This window comes from Amphiura filiformis, chromosome 12 (assembly GCF_039555335.1).
Source record: "Amphiura filiformis chromosome 12, Afil_fr2py, whole genome shotgun sequence".
Classification (NCBI taxonomy): Eukaryota; Metazoa; Echinodermata; class Ophiuroidea; order Amphilepidida; family Amphiuridae; genus Amphiura; species Amphiura filiformis.
In genome coordinates, this window is record NC_092639.1 from 25154680 (window position 1) to 25175395 (window position 20716).

Consider the following 20716-nt stretch of genomic DNA (forward strand, 5'->3'; position numbering starts at 1 on the left):
CTGAACAGGTGATTCCATTTGATATCTACACCCCTGTGTGCACGATTGAGGTCATGACCTCCATCTAGGGGTGTATGCATGTCAAATGGAATAGCCCAAGCATGTGGCAGTCAAATTTCACACTGTAACTATTTTTTTTATCTCCAAACTCAAAAGTAATATGGGGTCTCTCAAATAGAAACTTGAATCGAAAGTCAAATTTAATTTTTGTCGCAAGAAGAAAAAAAGCACTTGAAATTCCGGAAAAAATCTAAAGTTTGAATCTCCCATTGAACCCTGTGATAAAGCCTCATGTTGGAACTCGAAATTGGGCAATATTCTTCATAATATATTGACTGCCTTGAAATTGCAAGGGTTGAAAGTATGGGCAATTTCAAACATTTTATATTTTGGACCCCCCCCCCCCCCCACCCCCACACACCCAACCTGCTTTTTTTCCCCTTCAAAAAATTTGGTGTAAGGTGAGTGATAGAGGCCCCATGTCACTTCGGAAAACGAAAAACAAAATCTGGCAGGTAACTCCAGGGTAAGCTTAAACTCATGGTGGAAAAAGAGAGGATAGATTCTGCAAATAATGTGTGATTTACCGCGTTTTCCGAAGTGACATGGGGGCTCGTAGGGGCTGATGTGCTATAATAATTATGAGCCCTGCCAATTTGAGGAGCAAGAATTTGGTAGATGCATACCGCGGAAACATGGCATGTTGCCTCAGGGGATCGACCCCGGGGGGGGTTCTTCGAAAAATTTTGTACGGGGGTGTGCCACGCAGACTTTCGGATGCTGACTTTCTCTATACCTACTTTTTGCTGTTTTTGCTACCCATCAGTATACCAATTTTCAAGAAAAGCACCCAAAAAGCACCCAAATTTGCCATAATTGGGCGCTTTAAAGGCACTTTTTCAAAATGCGCCTAATTAGGCGCATTGGTCTCCACTGAAAACCCACCCATCGATATACCAAAATCGCTGAAAAGGTACCCCAAAACCGTGGCACATCCCCAGTATACCTTCAACTAGGAAGAACTTCCGGGGATCGACGCGTTTAAAATCAAAAGAAAAAATTCTCCCAACTGTGCTTTTTGTGATAAAGCTCCGGAAACGTCCTCCCACATTTTTTGCAATTGTGATAAACCTATTTGGGAGGCGCTTGTTCAAGTTATCAAAGTTAAACATGACATTTATTTTGATTTGTCAACATTTGATAAATTATTTGGAGTGCCCTTAGATAAATATATCACTAAGCCCTACATTTGCATATGTTTGAAATATCATAATATTCCTATCTGTGTAAATTTCAAGACAAAAAACCTACTTTCGTTTCATTTAAAACTTTTCTGAATGTTCTTAAAGATACCGAATATTATATTGCTGAGAGGAAAGGTAAATTATATGTGCATTTAAAAAAATGGAGATTTGAATTCAAAGTGGGAGTCCCCCCCGGGCTCCTTGCTTCGTTTTCTTTCTGAAATGTATACTTTTATATACTTCGAAAACGACTGGTTCGTAATACTACTACCAGCGGGCGCGGGTTCATGTACCCAAGGAATATCAGAACTGGAAGCAGCACTACAATTTAGCAAGCGCCTAATAACCCACTGTCTGAGTTGTGTTAAGCTAGTTTGGGCCCATTGGGCAATGAACCAGGGCAAGTATAAAGTGAAGTAACCATATGAATTTAGGAATTTTGTTACTACAGTGTAGGCCTAATTTGTTTTCAGAACTAATGTTTTGGGCATAGGCATATGTAATGCTATCCCCGGGATGCTATCATGTCCCACCCTAATTGGACCCCGGAGCCGAATGGACTGTAGGATTTTGGAACATTTGCGGGAGAGTGTTAAATAGCTCTTCTGGTCGGAGCCTTCAAGGAGAGCTGTTTAGAGCATTTACAATTAATGTAAAGCGTGACTGGTCAACTAACTCTCCTATATATATCAGGAGAGTGAGGCCTGCGCCTAAAAAAGCGCAACTTAAGAACTGCACTGTGATTTGTAGTGCGCTACGTGCAGGCACAACGCACGCACAAGCCTCAGCACACTTTAGAGAGCCAAATGCTCTCACTCCGAGCATCCCCGAACATCACGAGTAATGCGTTATCTTGATGACTATAGAGGCCCATGTAGATCCAATTTCGGCTTAAAATGGACACAAACCTTCACGACTATATTAGCTTATAATATTATTATTTCGTATTTTTGGGAAATAACAAAATTTTTACCGGTATCTAGGCCTACTATACATTACTGACTGAAGATCCGATATTGTCAGCCTGCTGCGATAATTGCCCAAGTCATTTTTTGTAAAGGTACGGTACAAAAATATGGTTCAAGCATGATGGGCCGTATGATAAAAATTAATGTTTTGGTTCCCCTCTCCTCAATTTCTGGGATTTGTCAGATTTTTGTTTGTTAAAGATTCAGTTTTGAATACCTCCATGCCTAAATCCCGGGCCTAAATAAGTTTATTAGCTTTTATTTAGAACATGGGTCAGTTCACGGGGGGCACTTTCACAAATAACACACTTGTTTTTGTGGTAGGCTACTCTAGGGGGTTTATCCATCAGAATCTCGCATTTGGAAAAGAAAAAAAGGGCCTCTTTTCCTCGAGCACTGTTGAAAAAAAAACCTCCCTCCCTCATCATGAAAATCCCCGTGAAAATCCCGGGATGAAATTCCTCTGGACGAGAACCAACCGTATATTCACCAATCGTTGCACTCGCAAACCAGCGAAATGTGTTGTAGGCTTACATTGCGTAGGTAGTAGAAACACCGTGAATATAGTGCCATTTCTAAATTACCACCGCCACCGCTGGAGATACTAACCTTTGTTGCAATAGCTTCCTGTTCTTCTCTCAATCTTGCTCAAATTTTACAGATTGAAAGCCACTTCTGAGGCTGAAATTTGGTATACATATACAGAAGAAAGGTATTCATCGTTGAACTATTAACGGAAAATCCGTTGTTACTTAATTGGATCACAGAAAGTAAGTGTTAAAAACTCGCATGGCGTTGAAAATTTATACGTTCTGGAAAAGTCGCGTGACGCGTGATCGATCAGGGACCAAATATTTCTCACCGTATTTTCTCATGAAATACAGAAGATAAAGTACTAATCTTGCAACCATAATGTTCTTCAAATTAAGAAAAATAAATGTGAGGAATTGCAGTGGAATATAGTGTCATATTGATGCTCAAAGCCAAAGCCGTAGATCGCAATCATTGGTTTAATATGGCCAAGGCATGGCATGCCATGTGTGTGTCAATATCGTGCATGCTGCTGCGCACATGCGCATTATGTACAGTGAATACAGACACGATTTTACCCATATCTCCCATTCAGAGTTCAGGGTGTTCACTGTTCATACCACAATATACTAGCTTTAGACTTTAATTTACTTAACCAAGTAAATAAATAACATGTTTTGTAGCAGACCTTTATTTGGGTCACTCCATATCAAATCAAGGAGGCGCCCCACCTGACCCCCTCAGATTTGCTTTATATTTTAGTCATTATGTTGTACCTGTAAAAATATTAACAACCTGCAAATTTGAGGTCCGTAGCTCTTACGGATTTTCTGTGGCAGCCATTTAAAGTTGGAGTAGGGGGGTCTAAATTTGGACCCAAAAGTTGCCCTTTAAATCAATTTCATCTTTGGGCGTTTGTGCCTTCTTTATAAAAAGAAAGAGAGGTCTGAAACTTTGCATACACACTAACTGCATGCCCAATTTGTCAAAAAATAAAAAAATAAAAAATTCTGTAATTATGCGTTGTGTCACGGGCTCATTAAATATGCAAGAAAAAATGTAATGTTTTGTAAACTGGCAAGTTTAGCCCCTAAATTCACATTTTTGTCAGATTAATTATTTTTTGTTGTCACCGATGCTATATATAGGATAAATACAATGCATACCCAAAAATTGGGGTCACAACTCATTTACATTTCGAACAGCGCCCTCACGAAGATGGAATTTATTGCACATTCAACATTTTCAGGGGGCCCAAAGTCGATGTGGTCCACCTTCAAAGTTTATAAAACATCACTTTTGTATAACTACAAAAAAAAAAAAAAGTCTTAAATTACAACTTTGCTAAGTCCCAGTAATTGTATAGGTTGACTTCATATAAAATGACAAGCCCAAGTTGACCATTTTCTTATGATTGCATGTAGTGCAAAAGGGTGCAAATGTGCGAATTCGGAAGGTTGAAAGTCAAATTGACCCCAATATTGAAAATAAAATGGAAATAAAAGTAAATAGGGCCAATAACTATGCATCTAGTCATTTATTTTCAATATTGTGGCCATTTTGACTTTTAAACCTTCCGATTCGCACATTTGCAGTACATGCAATCATAAGAAAACGGTCAACTTTAGGCTTGTCGTTTTATATGAAGTCAATCTATAAAATTAATGGGATTGAGCAAAGTTGCAATTTAAGACTAGTAGTCATATAAAAGTGATGTTTTATAAACATCGACTTTGGGCCCCATGAAAATGTTGAATTTGCAATAAATTTCATCTTCGTGAGGGCGCTGTTCGAAATGTAAATGAGTTGTGACCCCAATTTTTTGGGTATGCATTGTATTTATCCTATATATAGCATCGGTGACAACAAAAAATAATTAATCTGACAAAAAATGTGAATTTAGGGGGGCTAAACTTGCCAGTTTACAAAACATCTTTGTGAGGGCGCTGCAATCCAACTTTAAATGGCTACCATAGAAAATCTGTATGTATTGAAAACGAAATGGAAATACAAGTAAATAGGGCCAATAACTGCTCATCTAATCATTTATTTTTAATATTGTGGCCAATTTGACTTTCAAGCCTTCCGAATTCGGCACATTTGCACTACATGCAATCATAAGAAAATGGTCAACTTTGGGCTTGTCATTTTATATGAAGTCAACCTATACAATTACTGGGACTTAGCAAAGTTGTAATTAAAGACTAGTAGTTATATAAAAGTGATGTTTTATAAATTTTGAAGGTGGACCACATCGACTTTGGGCCCCCTGAAAATGTTGAATTTGCAATAAATTTCATCTTCGTGAGGGCGCTGTTCGAAATGTAAATGAGTTGTGACCCCAATTTTGTGGGTATGCATTGTATTTATCCTATATATAGCATCGGTGAAAACAAAAATAATTAATCTGACAAAAAATGTGAATCTAGAGGGGCTAAACTTGCCAGTTTACAAAACATTACATTTTTTCTTGCATATTTAATGACCCGGTGACACAACGCAAAATTACAGAATTTTTTATTTTTTATTTTTTGACAAATTGGGCATGCAGTTAGTGTGTATGCAAAGTTTCAGACCTCTTTTCTTTTTATAAAGAAGGCACAGACTCCCAAAGATGAAATTTATTTAAGGGGTATCTTTTGGGTCCAAATTTAGACCTCCCTACTCCAACTTTAAATGCCTGCCACAGAAAATCCGTAAGAGCTACAGACCTCAAATTTGCAGGTTTTAAATATTTTTACAGGTACAACATATGACTAAAATATAAAGCAAATCTGAGGGGGTCAGGTGGGGCGCCTCCTTGATTTGATATGGAGTGACCCATTTCTGAAAAACGATATTGCCTTACTTCACCGATTTTCAAATATTTTCTTTTTGCTACTTTTCGAATTTTCTAAAATAAGCCCTTTTGCAATTCCAGAATCATGATGCATTATCAGTAGTATTTGCCTATTTTTTGTTGTTGATAAACACGAGGAAGCTGCAGTGCGTTTCCAATGGCGGCAAACTTGTCTTGACTTTGCACTTAGTTTTACTTCAAAAACATCTGAATTTGTAAAACATTTTTTATTCATAATTTCATTCCTACATAAATATTTCCTGTGAAATACAAATATTGTGAAGGAATGAAGACCAAACTGTCAGCGAAATTTTTTATACAATGTTTTATGCAAACGTCAAAGTTAATTGTGTTTATCTCCAATTCAAATTGGCAAATATTGCCCCCATAATGCACCATGATCTGGAATTGCGAACGGGCTTATTGTTGTGATGAAAGTAAGCCATAATCCATATTGAATGATATTGAAACATTCCATTAAACTAGAGCGGTTACCGCACCATATAGGCTAGCCACAATCAAACTTCCACCATTGCATTGGCACTGTACAAATAATTCAGAGAACACACCAGGTACCACCACCATGAGAGGGCGCAACACTAAATCTCTCCGCATTTTATGTAACAACGAAATTCGGCTAATATAGTCCATAGTGAATATGAGATTGTAGCGACCATATCTACCGACATGTTCACTTTAAATCACTCAATATTGGCTCATATGAATTCGACAAGTGTCTTTAATGATAACATGCAGAAAAAAACTGGACAATTGATCTCAAAAGCAATTCTCTGTGGCGGATTAAGAGAAAACCCGATTTTGAAATGTGAGTGGTGAGTTTAGTATATTTTTAGCTATTTTTTTTGCACCGCAAAATAGCGAAAAAAGTCAATGGTCATCGATATATGCCGACAAAAGTTTTGGAATCTAGAGAAACAGAGCTTTAATTTGATACCAAATTTATTTTGCCAAGTATTGCAGGGACGCCAGGAATGGCGCTTGAAGTAGGCCGAATTCACACGTTATCCTATGGGACGCCGAATTAGTGTTGCGCCCCCATGAGGATCAATTGCACAGTTGGGAAACCACCAACCAACAGTACACACAGAGCTGCTCACATTACAACCCCATGCACTGAACTGACCAATCAGGTGCATGGATTTTCAAGAAAATTTGTTCTGGACTATGAAAATGCTCATGCATATTACTTTTGTCCATCAACATTTGACTGTCTCCACTTGTACTTCCTACACAAGTAGCTTGAATAAACATTAAACTTCCGTAGAAAAACTTTGAAAACCTCAGAAAAACTTGTAATTTTTTACAAAAAGCACTTGAAATTTGAGTAATGTTGGTTCCACTTACATCAGTTACATGTATTTCAATGGGATGTAATTTGAGCTGGTGATGTCATTGGGTTATAATGAGCTGTGGTTGATTCATTTGCATAAGTTGAATTTGTACAGAAGTTTGCTTGTGCTAGCTGAACCATCCATGGGGCTTCGGCAGTATTGTGGTATAAATAAGCCCTTTCGCAATTTCGGAATATTGCAAGTGCAACTGCACATGCTCAGACATCGTCACACAGTTCTTCGACGAGAGATAAACACAAGGAGGCTGCAGTGCGTTTGCAATGGCGGCGAACTCAAAAACATATTTTTGTAAAACATTTTTTATTCATTCCTACATATGTTAATATTTCCTGTGAAATACAAATATTGTGAAGGAATGAAGACGGGGTTCGATTTAGAAAATAAAATTTACATGCACAACTCTGATTTTTTCCTCAAAATGGGCCAAATAACACACAATTTTGCATGCACAGGCAAAATTCTACATGCACAGAGCCAAAGTTACATGCATTTGTGCATGTAAAACCCCTCTAAATCGAACCCAGAATGAAGACCAAACTCAGCGAAATTCCAGTAGGCCTTCAAAACATTTTTATGCAAACGTCAAAGTTCACCCCATTGAAAATGTACAGTAGCCTCATCGTGTTTATCTCCAAGCTTATCGGCAAATATTAATTACCCATGATATACACCCATCGTATGTGTGAGTTACGGCTTTTCACAATCCTTTATATACCGGCTCCATACATTCGATGTATGTACCCATGATGCACCATGATCTGAAATTGCGAAAGGGCTTATAGTATACACCACTGTCACCCGGCCGGGGGGGTCGTACCATCTTGGAATTTTGAGATACCGGTAATCGGTATAGACACAACATGACAACATCCCAAAATAGGAATTTTGACCAGAGTCATGACCGGTGGGGGAACTAATTTCAATTTTGATTATATTCTGTACTTTTTTCTCTTTTATTTGACACCACCCGGGGGGTCATATCTTCTTGGGATTTTGAGGTATGAAAAGGACACACAATGAGAATATTGACCCAGTCTTAAGGGCAGGGCCTCGAAATCCGCGTACTCTCTGCATACTTTTAACGAAATGCAGTGCCATTCTTATCTTTTACCCAATATTTTAAAAGCATAGCGAGACCAATAAATATTGGGCATCCAATTTTATCATTATTATGTCTGGATTTTCACACACTTGGATTCATCAGAACATAATAATGTACGGCTGCTAAGAATATGCAATTGCGTTATTTGCGCCGCAATTTGCGTATTTTGGCTCCAATTGCATTTTTTGACATTTTTAATTTTTTTTCACAGATTTGGAGAGTCCCTGGACCTAACATCAAGTGCTACCATCATTTAAAAAAAAATTGGAAAAAAAAAAAAATTGGAAAAAAGTTCCAAAAAAATTACAAGTTTGTATCCAAATGGGACTAATTTGTAACTTGTGTTCACTTCAAAATCTATCTAAGATGTAGACTTGTGTACAAAACCAATGCATTTTTATATCTTCAATAGACTGTGCACTTATGCAGTGAACACAAGTTACAAATCTGTCCCATTTGGATACAAACTTGTAATTTTTTGGCAACTTTTTTCTAAAAAATTTTAAAATCAACCACAAATGATTGCAGTACTTCACTCTAGGTCAAGGGACTCTCTAAATCCGCAAAATATTTGTTAAAAAACACAATTTTTTATTTATTTTTTTATTTATTTTCTAATTTTTTTTAATGATGGTAGCACTTGATGTTAGGTCCAGGGACTTTTTTTTAGATTTTGCGTTTTGGCGGAAATCATGGATTTTTGCGCTTTTTTGGAGAATCGGGTGCGTTTTTTGGCCTCCAAAATCGCGTATTCTTAGCAGGCCTATAATAATGGTTGCATTAGGATCACAGGCTTCCCGTTAGGCCAATGGAACTCGATTATTAGTTTCCGATTGGATGTTTGAAAAAAAGGACGAGGTCGCTATTTCATTATTCATTATTCGGTCTCTTTTCATTATCCATTATGTCAACAAAATCAATGATTTTAGGAACAGCTTTCTCCAAATTTAGGTTCCCCACCAGTACCAAAGTATATATGGCCGTGTAAAATTAATATTTTGGTTCTCGTCCCTCCCTCCTCAATTTCTGGGATTTGTCAGATTTTTTTTTTTTAGATTTTTCAATTTTTTAGACTTTGGAATGATTTATGAAATCTTCATACATATAAATAAGTTTATTAGAGAACAAGCATCACTTCCAAGTCTTTTGTGGTACTCTAGGGGTTTATCCTCAGAATCTCACATTTGAAAAAAAAAAAAAAGGGCCTCATCTTTTCCTCGAGCACTGTTGGAGAAGACCGAAAACTACTGACAATGCTAATTTTAAATAAAAAAAAAACAAACAAAAAAAAACACCACCCTCCTCATCAATTCATGAAAATCCTCTGGACGAGAACCAAAACATTAATTTTATACGGCCTATTGTTGATGAAAGACCATCTCAAAACCGGTATTAATGCTTAGATCATCTTTACAGACATTTTGCAACAGATTGAAAAAAGATTTGAATTTGCTTTCATTAAAATGAAAAGAAATTTGCACTTTTTGTAATCACTAGAAACATGAGGTAATCCTTAAATTTCCATTATTTACTACATCCTCTACCCCTACAACTAAGAAAAACTGCTGATTATGATCAGCAGGGGATGTCAGACATTTTGAGAGTTTCAATTGAAAAAGTGATGCGGGCGGTCAATAGGAAACTAACAATCGAGTTCTATTAGCCTTAGTGTGCATCATTGCGTCTAGACGCGTATTTTACAAATTTGGACGCAAGTTTCACATGGCTAATCAAGTATTTTGCGTCCATGTCACATGCATGTGGACGCAGACAAAACTTCAAAATTTAATCATTAATTGATGATAAAAATAAGAAATTTTTATTCTTTTATATATTTTAAGATAATAAAAGCCCCAACATTTTGACTCACCTGCTAAGAATTGAAGTAAATTCTGCAATATTTGTAAATGCAACGCCAGGAAATCGTGCACTTTTTGCATGCTTTCCGTAACGATCGCTGTTTGATGGGGAAGTCCCAATTTATGAAACTGACACTTTGATTACAAGCATGCTGGACTGACGATGTGCAGCTAACGTGCGGTTAATGTTTATTTAATTAAATTAATTACAACCTGACAATATTAATTTTTAATGTTTTAAGTTTATTTTCTCATAAATAATCTAAGCTTCCTTTATTAGTATTTATTGTTACGATGAATAAAAGCAATTTTAAAGACAAAACCCAAATGATAACCTTTTTTGTATTATTTGTGGCAGCGCGTGTTTAAAGGGGGGTAACCCTATTGGTTTTGGATATGGATTGTCTTTAAAATTACATAATAATATCAAATATCGCCTCCTTTATGCTGCTTTGTGAAAAAACGAGAGCATTTTCAGCGTAAATGTGAATAAATAGCCAAATTTGCAATCCAATACCTTGGTATACGGTCATGTGTCATATGGTGGGGCATATTTGCGTTACAAGCACTAATTTTGATAATTTGTCCTCCTTTTCACTAAAATTGTTACATGTCTAAAACTATACATCTCACACCAACAAAACTATACATTTTTGGAAAGCTTATGTTCCAAGGAATCCAGCTATGCAAAAATGAAGTTGGTATACAGGGTGCGTAAGAAAATATATAGGGTGATATCATGAAAAAAATTAATTTTACTAGTAAATTCATAATTTATTGCATTTACTATTGATATGGAATACATCAAATGTAATCTAATTTTATGGCAGGCAACACTATGGGCTTGAATAAAATTTATACTTTTGGTATGTTATGAATGACCAAAGTGGTGATACAGGGTGTGAAAATATACGTAACTTCACACACAAAATGTTGATTACATTTTTGAAAATATTTTCTTTAGAGTGTATCCTACATTTATTTTAACTGCATATTTGGATTCCTGGGGTAATAGGCTTTCCAAAAATGTATACATTTCCTATCTTAGGGGTATAATTCTCAAGATACAACAATTGAAAGCCAAAACGCATGTTGTGACTGAAAATCTTGACATTTGTGTGTAAGTGAATAGGAAAAATGAGGTTCTTGTGACTTGCGGCTCTCAGTGAATACTTGTAAACACAATTAGATCAAATTAATAGCTGAATAAGAATAATGAATGATCAAGCTTTCATTTGAGGTATGATTTGCAAGTATAGCACACTATTTGGCAATGATATAATTCAAAATTCAAAAAGATGCCATGTCTCCCATAAAGAATGCACATACTCCTCCACCGCTTATCCTCCACCGCTTATCCACCAGGTTTATCTTCGTTAACATTTTGGTATTTTTCACTAATTAAACAAATTGGCATTCCAAATTGAGAAACATATTTGAAAATTAGAATAATCAGGCTGTATAATGAGCCCAAACTTGATGCAATTGGACCAAGAATAGCCCTGTGACAACAGGTTAAATCAGAAAAATGAGAGAAAAATGTAACGTCACCAGGTATTTTGGGGTCCCACCATAAGACACACGACCATACGTGAATTGCATTCTGGGCAGGCAATGACGAATGCTGTACAATGCCCGGCCCGTATTGAACGGAAAATGTTTTTTTTTTCGTACCGTTTCAGAAAAAAGGAAACAAAATATATTTCCCCATGCAATATGTACATTTCAAATGAATATAAAAAAAGTTTGGGTAAAATGGAGAGGAAAAAAACCCTTCCGAGACCGGGTTTTGAACCGGTACCTCTCGGTAAAAAACAAACGCTAGTCAATTGAGCTATTTAGCACACCACGCTTACCGATGCCGTTTTCATAACTATATACAGCGCACCGTCTTGCGTGAATGATATTTCGATCATAATTCCCTCCCAGAATTCCAAAGTATTTACCATTGTTTACAAACTGGTATACCTGTAAAAACCGCTGTGATTCATGATTTCTCCGGAAATACATCGACTTGGAGCGTCAAATTTCAGGATAGTAATGAGAAAAATAGTATCTATTATGTGATACCAAAACCTCATCAACAATGAACAAAATCGGGGGGATGATGCTGTCGATCGGGTTACGGACCTTTAAGCTTAACATCAACAACACATTAATTAAAGTATTGGCATGCGGAAGTACAAGTACAAGAATTTGCTGAAAATTGACCGATTTTTGTGCATGTTTTTGCAGCTGTTTCTGACCACGTTTCGGACCCAAGCTGACACAGAAATGAGGAATATCACAGCGAAAATGCACTTTTAGTTTTATTTTATTTTAACAATCAACATTTGATGAGGTGTAGACCCGGGGTACCTGTGTAGCAACAAGAGGTTGCCGTTCTGATCATGGCATTCCACGGGCGCCGCAGCGTTTCCCAGTATGATTGAAAATGCACTTTTAGTTTTATTTTATTTTAACAATCAACATTTGATGAGGTGTAGACCCGGGGTACCTGTGTAGCAACAAGAGGTTGCCGTTCTGATCATGGCATTCCACGGGCACCGCAGCGTTTCCCGGTATGATTGAATCGTGAATTTCAGATGGACGCACAAAAATCTGTCTGGATGCAAGTTTTTGCAACCTTGTCAGCAAACTTGCGTCACACACGCATGACATGGACGCACATTTTTTAAACCTTAACGGGAACCCTGATTAGGATATACATGATAATGTAATCTGTTCATTTTACCAATTTTGGGTCCTTTTCCTATCTTGATATACCAAGAATGTATGTTAACTTATACCAAAATATACTGCCAAGGCCCCATGGTTCAGCTGTGGTGCAGTCCGGGGGTGCGGTAACCGCTCTAGTTTACTCAAAATGGGCTGAATAATACAAAATGATAGAAGCACAGGCATTAGGTATATAAAGTTACATGCACTTTGAGAAAGTCCAGACGACATGTTATTTATTTTAAAAGAGCCAGTCTCCCTTATGTACATTGTACATATGTGACACGATCAAGGGAAATGAGTCGGATGTCGCTAATATTGATTTTGAGATATTGGCAAAGAAAGTGTTAAAATTCTTTTGTTTTATATTGTTTTCAGCGATTGATAAATCGACGTAACTTCACAAAGAAAAGACGTATCAACATGGGGTTTTCAGTTTCTGAAAGCTCTGAATGTCCTCTTTAGAAACATGTGTAAAACTCATTTTTGACCAGGGCCGACATGTGACTCATTCCCCTTGATCATGTCACATATAGCTAGCTCAGCTGTGGTGTTTATTCCAATATGTTTTAAAGAAAATATTTAAACTGATCTGATGACACCATGTTGACATGCTGCTAAATAAGCTGTATTTTCACTCGCAATTCAATGGTGACCGTTCTTGTCGCAATTTGGCCATTTTAATTTTCACAGGTGACTTGACCTTTTGAGGTCATTTGGTAGACTTTCTTACCACTACCAGTCGTTATGTTGTCGTAACAACACTACAGTTCGCCCTTTGAAAAGTGAACTTCGTCGACGTATATGGTACGAGAATTCTTGCCACCAGCCGCCATTGTTTTTTTCGGCGCTTGGCGATTTCTTCTGATCATGTGGTTCGACAGTGTCTCAAAAACCGGAGGGATTATGACACACGGCACTAGCTTAGCTGCCTTGGTTCAGGGTGAATTGGGAAGTCTATCCATCGAGATATTATTTATTGTTCCTGTAACTTCATAACCCAGCAAGGTATTGAGATGGATTATGTACCATTTTAATTTGACATAATGAGAATTCTATTATGCGATTTTGCACTCTATGGTAGTGGTCAGATCTAATGATTGATAAGTTTTGGCTCTGTGACATCGTCATGATAAAGAGTGGATTGAAATACCCATCTGACGTAAAAAAAAAAAAAAGTCAAGAATGGATGATAATGATAAAGGTTGAGCAAAAGACTAATAGTGATTAATCCATCAACAGGTTAAGTCCCAGCATCATCTATTAATGTCATCACAATGCTTCAAACTCAATTCACCCGTTAATTTTTCATTTTTTTGATTTAATACTTTTTGCTCAGGAAACACAAGAGTTCTTCATAACAGAAATGGCTGGTCAACAGACTTACACAGGGCAGGTGAAGTGGTTCAATGAGCAGAAAGGCTTTGGCATGATAGCATCAACCGATGGTGGCCGCGACATCTTTGTACACCACACCAAGATCGAGTCACAAGGGCATGGTCGTCGGACTCTTAATGAAAATGATGAAGTGGAATATCAGTTTGAGATTACACAGAAAGGCCCAGCAGCAACTTGGGTCAGACCTCTTCAGTCCCAAGGGGGCTATGGTGGGGGTCAAGGCGGCTATGGTGGTGGGCAAGGCGGCGGCTATGGTGGGGGACAACAGGGCTACTATTAAATTCAGTAGCACATCCAGCCAGCAAAGGGTATCATTAGGACAAATCATTAGGCGTAATATCCTAATGAACGTAGCTTTACATGTTGGCACAGAATGAGTAATGACATGTAAGTTTGTAACAAAATACCTGTTGGAAGTCATTCTGAGCCTCTTTGGAACAAAATGGTGTGCATTTATTAAACACACCAAAAAGCCTTTTAGTAATCCTTCATTTTTTGTCATCTTTTGCAATATGGGCACTAATTATGTTGCCTGAAGTCTGGGTATGTTGTTTAGTTAAACATTCCTGGGTGTATTGCTTAGTTGGGAAACATTCTTGAAAATATTCATCATGGCGAAAGTCCGCAAAACCTTCATTTTCACAGACTTCTGTAGGTTGCCTATTACTACTTACTATCTGAAGGACTTACCTGTGGAAAATTAGAGAACAGGATCGCCGAAATGTGCACAAAAATGACCTGTTCTCTTTGCTGATTATTACAGTCAGCGTAGTTAAATCTCTCTTTTGTATTGCTTTGGAGGAGCCCATTGCCCTAGACTGGATGATGGATCCTCTACTGTTTACATACATCTGAAAACATTTCCAGCAATTCAGAACTACTACTACTACTACTACTACTACACAGATTTGTAAAGCACTTTTTAACAGAAGAAAGAAAACTGTATAGCTGCATTCTGCAATACCAACATTAAACATTCATATTATTTTTGGTGATCATGTTCATGAATATAATCAGCAGAACTACATGACTGTATTTAAAACAGCCAGTAAAGACTGGTTCAAAAGTTTGAACTCGTAAAAATGTTATTACTATTTGTTAAGAACGAACTGTACAGTACTTTAGTTTCATACTCCAAGGGCTCAATTTCATTTGTTGCAAGAATCAATTCTTGCCGAATTTGAGGCCTGTATACACCATGTATTCAGTCAAATACCAGTAGGATAATTGTAACAAAAGCCTACACCTAAACAAGGATCATTTTGTTATAAGATTCATTATAATTCAGAGTGAAATTTAGCAATTTAGTTTTCCTCAAAAAATGGTGTGGAAAGAAGATGATTAGGCAAACAAAATGCTACTTTTCATTTGATTCGAATCTATTCATTATGAGATTTGTTTCAAAAAACAGATGTTGAAAATAATGGAAATTGAGTTATGCAAAAATAGAAGTTTATGTACGTGGATGTGATTATGTACTCTTGACCAAATTGTTGATTGCATTTTGATCTTTTGAATTGTTGATTATATTTGTAGGGAGTATGCCATATGATTCTCTTGGTCTCAAAAGGGTGAAATTTTACCCAAATCGGCTGTCGGAATAAGCCTAAATCACAGTGTAATCACTAATCATGGACATAGTATGTAATTTACAATTCAAAATCAATACTACTTTAATTGTTACAATTAATGTACCATAACTAATACTTGCATAGAGGTTTCTCTTAAATTTGTAACATTTCGATTGCTCGGTGCCAGAAGTGGGTAAGTGCAATAGCTGCATTTTGAACATTTGATAATATGTTGTACCCATAACCCATCTACACATGGCAGCTAATGCACTTGCCCACTTCTGGCACTGAGCAGTCAATTTATATTGCATGCTTACATAGGTCATTGCACAACAATCAACTGAAATTGTGGAAAAAAACCTGCTCCACCATTTTAAATGATCAATGCACATTGTATACGTCACCCACAAAAATGTGTTCTTGCAAATTTTACACAATACAGGATTTTTTTTTACATTTCTGGAATTGGATGCTGACTGAAATTAATACTTGAATTGTTGCAATGCAACAGATGATTTTGTTTTACTTTTATTATATTTTTCCAGTTTCTGAAAATGTTTGGATGCTGATATTTCAGCAAAAAAAAGAGCACACAAAAAATGGCTCAAAAGAGCAACAAAAAAAATGTAGAATATTCCCTGGACGAGCTCCCATAAATATTTGATTCCGCGGCCTGCAGAATGGCTTGTCTATTTGGCCACGGGTCAGATCAATTTTAAGGATATGGATTAGTTTCCCCAAATTTCAAAATGTTATCCCAACTTTCGGTAAATTTAAATTAATTCACTATTAGACCAAACGCTAAGAAAAAGGACATTTTAGATGGCATTTTAGAAAAGGGTAATATGATTATAATGGGGTGGAACATGTAATGTATTTGTTGTAATATGTTGGTTTGATAGCATTGTACACTGCTCATGTATGGTAATTTTGTATTTGAATATTGACTTGATTTGTGTGGTAACTTTGGATGATTTGTGTGTTTCTGTTCTAATTATTTGACAATGTGTATTTTGAGAATATTACGATATCCCAAGAATGATAAAAGCAATGCGTGCATTATGTTCTTTTATGTACATAAAATTCTTGAATTTAAAAACAGCGAATTAGTTAGAATTCGGCAAAGGCGTGGCAATTTGGGCTCCAGTTGAAATCCATACACCCCCTAAGGAAGACATGACCTTAGTCTACACAGGGAGTATGAATTTCAAACCATGTAACCTGAATGGGTAACTCCATTTGAAATCTACACCCTAACGCAGTGTTCGAAATAAGCACTTATCCTCTTGTCTGCTTGTCCAAAAATCACTGGGGATAACCAAATTGAGCTATGTACTTATCCCCTGGACAACCACTATATTTTACCTCCAAAAATATGACACCTTTTGGGGACAACCAGAATGCTTGGAGGACAAGCAGAATTTAAGCTTCAGTTGTCCTCAGGACAACCTCCATATTTTCCTTATTTCGGACACTGCCCTAACGTCTTGTCTTCCATGGGGGTGTATGAATTCAACTCGAATAGCCCGTAACGCGTGAAAATTGTCACTTTCACAGTACACTATTTTAAAAGCCTACTATTTGCTTTTCTTACATTTAATGCCTTGTTCTTGTTATGCTGCAATTAAAAGTTAAAATTAATGTTCAACTTTAATTGCCATTAGCCTTTTTAAAGTATGGTGGGCACAACAGGAGAGTGCGTACGGTACTTTGGTTTGGGTAATGTTTTGTATGCTTCTCAGCTGACAGTGACAAAAGGTTACCCAAATCAAAGTATGCCCTCTCCTTTTGTGCCCAGCATATTTCAAAAAGGCTTATTATTTTAAGTTGCTTCCATTCCCTTTCTGGAATTCAGCCGTTTGTTGTTTTGGAGGTTACATTTTCCGTTTAACAATTGATAGCCTTTCATAAGGAGCTAAATTATGTCGTATTAAGTTTCATTTCTTCAGTTACTAGTACTTAGTACTAGATCTGTGGGGGTATTTGAACTTTTTGGTAGCAATATCATGTTTGTGATCCTACATACTGTAGCTCCCTTGAGAATTTGTAAGAAGTTTAAAGCTAAATGATTTACAGTATTCTCAGAAATAGCTCATTTAGTGATAAAATAACAGAATCCACCCCTGAACATATTCAAATGTAGTACCGTATCACATGTCACATCACTTAGATTTAAATACCGTCTACATTGTTGTAAACTTATGCAACCTCCGAAACGCGATGTAACCTCCGAAACAGGCATGGATTTAATTGTCGTCTTTTCTTACTTAGATGGCAGTATTGATCAGTATTGGAGTTAATACGGTACTTTAGTCATGTAGACATAAGTTGAATTTGACAATACTGTTGAGGTGCTCCAGAAATTAAACAATCTTAACATCAAGTTAGTGATTGTAACGTCCGAAGCAGGTGATCTGTTTCTGATTTTGTTAATATTGTTTAATTTGCAATTTGTCAAATTTTGTGTAATTTGCAATTTGTCAATTTCAGGGACCAGCAATATGCTTGCCTGTCAACTTATTTTCCTTGTGTTTTTATATTATTAAAGTGAAGAAATGCTTTCAAATTTTGACTTGTATTATTGATTTACTAGCATTACATTGTGATTTCTACATGGCAAAATGGTTAACAGTACCTTCCAAAACCAAGTGGGAAGGTAGTGTGGTGATTGGGTTGGGGTAAGATTAGGGCGAGTTGTGTATGGGCGAGTACAGTACCGTATGCTATTTGACGCATTAAGGAAACTCTAGTGGTGAAACGAAAGTCTGGAGTCTGCCCAAAAAAGCAGGGCTGAAAATAAGCTGGGAAAAATCAGGGCTGATATTAGTTAGCAAAGGATAGCAAAGTTTGCCCAGTATTTTTTGTGGGACATTGTGAGCACATCAGACACAATCAAATTGCATTCTGAATATAGAATGTCCTGATATCAAGTAATTAAGATTTTTTTTAAAATTAGTGATACATACAATGATACAAAATTTTGACTTTTATTATTGATTTACTAGCATTACATTGTGCTCCAGAAATTATTCAAAAGTGATATTTTTTAATTTAACAGTTCTCAAAGTAAACTTTAAAAATCTAATGATGTACTTAAAGTGTATGTAGCTGGGAGGAAAAGCTGTCCAATGTGTCCATCCTTTGAAAATTCTGACCTTCCGTTTTGAAGATATACATTTTAAAAGTGCTTGTGGGGATGTATATATCTTCAATACGAAAGGTCAAAATTCTCAAATGATGAACAGCTTTTCCTTCCAGCTACATACACTTTATATCATTCGATTTATAAAGTTTACTTTTAGGACTGTTAAATTCAAAAATGTCACTTTTGAATAATTTGCCATAAAATTTGTCTGTATATCGTGAATTAAAAAAAAAATCAATATTACAGGACATTCCTCGTATTCAGAATGCAATTTGATGTGTCTGATGTGCTCTCATGTCTTACAAAAAATAATGTGCAAACGTTGCTATCCGATTCCTTAATAACGTACAGGAATGCAACAGTTGACTTGTAAAATACCATTCAGACTTGGTTCACTATTCAGAAAACCCGCCACCCAGAAGGTCCCCTATTCATAATTCTGAATATCAGGCTTGTTTTTATTGGCTCCAAGCTTGCTTGACGGAGCCATTGTGATCGCGCTAAGTGGACGATGTATTTTGCTTCATTTTTCGGCCACTTCCGATGGTGCTTTTTTATGCTAAGGTTATTTCTGTGTGCGATATGTGCTTTTAAAATTGAGTTCTAACTTTCTATAAGTTATTTTTCAATCGATTGCACTCCATATTGGGTTGAAATGAGGTGGGGAAAGTAGTTATTTTATGAAAGAAAAGTCAGAAATTGTCATGAGAAACGAGCAATTTCAATCCCTTTGCTTGGTTCCCTGTGTGTGCTAGAGATTATTTTGGTCTGTATAATTTAAGTTGTGAGAAGATTACAGAAATAGACGGATTGCACTATTTTTCTTTGGCAAGTCAAGTGCACCTGTTATCTGAACACGGACCGAAAGTCATGCAAGCTCTTCGTATTTCATCACTCTCTTTGTAGATTTAATTGTTAGAAACAGTCAATTAAACCATATTGTGGACATGATTCTGAGGAGAAATTATATTTTCAATTTGATTTACCCTCTTCGCAAAATTGAAAATTTTTCGTATTTTTCCATAGCAAAAACAGTCTAAATAAATGATGTTCCACTTTGCCCAACAATTTTATACTTCAGAATATCAAAGATTAATATGTTTTCTCCTGCAAAACAACATAGTTTTTTAGGCCAGGACTTCTTAAGAAATTCAAGACCACGGTTTATTTGATCGATGTTACATCGACTGTGCCGACCAATCTCGCCATTTTTGACTGTTTATTTTGGTTTCACCACACAAAGGTCATGACCTTACGGCGCATTGATTGATCATGTTGATTCTGATTGGACGATCCCAAGGTCATCACAGTTATGAATGAATAATTCATAAGGGGGGTGGCAGAAATAGAAAAGTTGAAATGTACATAATTATTGAATTCAAATGTGACTGAAATTAGTGGTTTCAGAAATCATTGATCATGTTGATTGAAAGTTGCAAAGTTTAATGTTTTACTCTAGGCTGTGCAATATTAATCATGAGCTAAGTTTTTGAGAGAAATCAAAAGGAATGTCAAGCAATCAATGACAGCCAGGGGGGGGGGGGGGGGGGGTGGGGGGGGAAATCACTTTAAAAAATATTCCCCAATATCAGAAAAAGTTACCAAAAAAAATAATAATTTGACCCGATTGCTTTCGGAAATTAGTAACAATTCGTAAGGGCATGAAACTGGGGTGGGTACAGTCAACATTTGGAGTCAAATTTTTGGAGGGTCAATTCGGGGTCGCGAGGGGTCATCTGAGGTCAAATTAGTAAAAACTATCGTATGGGTATGAAACTTGGTGGGTACAATCAACATTTATAGCCAATTTTTGTGAAGGTCATTTCGGGGTCACCAGAGGTCAAATTAGTAAAAACTGCCGGATGGACATGAAATTTGGTGGATACAGTCAACATTTGGAGCAGTGTTCGAAATATGCCTCAAAAAGTTACAGGCCAGCCGGGCTTGACCTTAAAAAGTTACCGGCCA

General features: G+C 36.6%; 1 long non-coding RNA gene across 1 annotated transcript; it reads left to right on the forward strand.

Annotated features, from left to right (window-relative positions):
• Positions 1-2715: 2715 nt before the first annotated feature.
• LOC140165972 (uncharacterized) lies at positions 2716-18169 on the forward strand. Its single transcript, XR_011860795.1, has 2 exons — positions 2716-2982; positions 13974-18169. It is a non-coding gene; the product is annotated as an uncharacterized lncRNA (long non-coding RNA).
• Positions 18170-20716: the final 2547 nt, after the last annotated feature.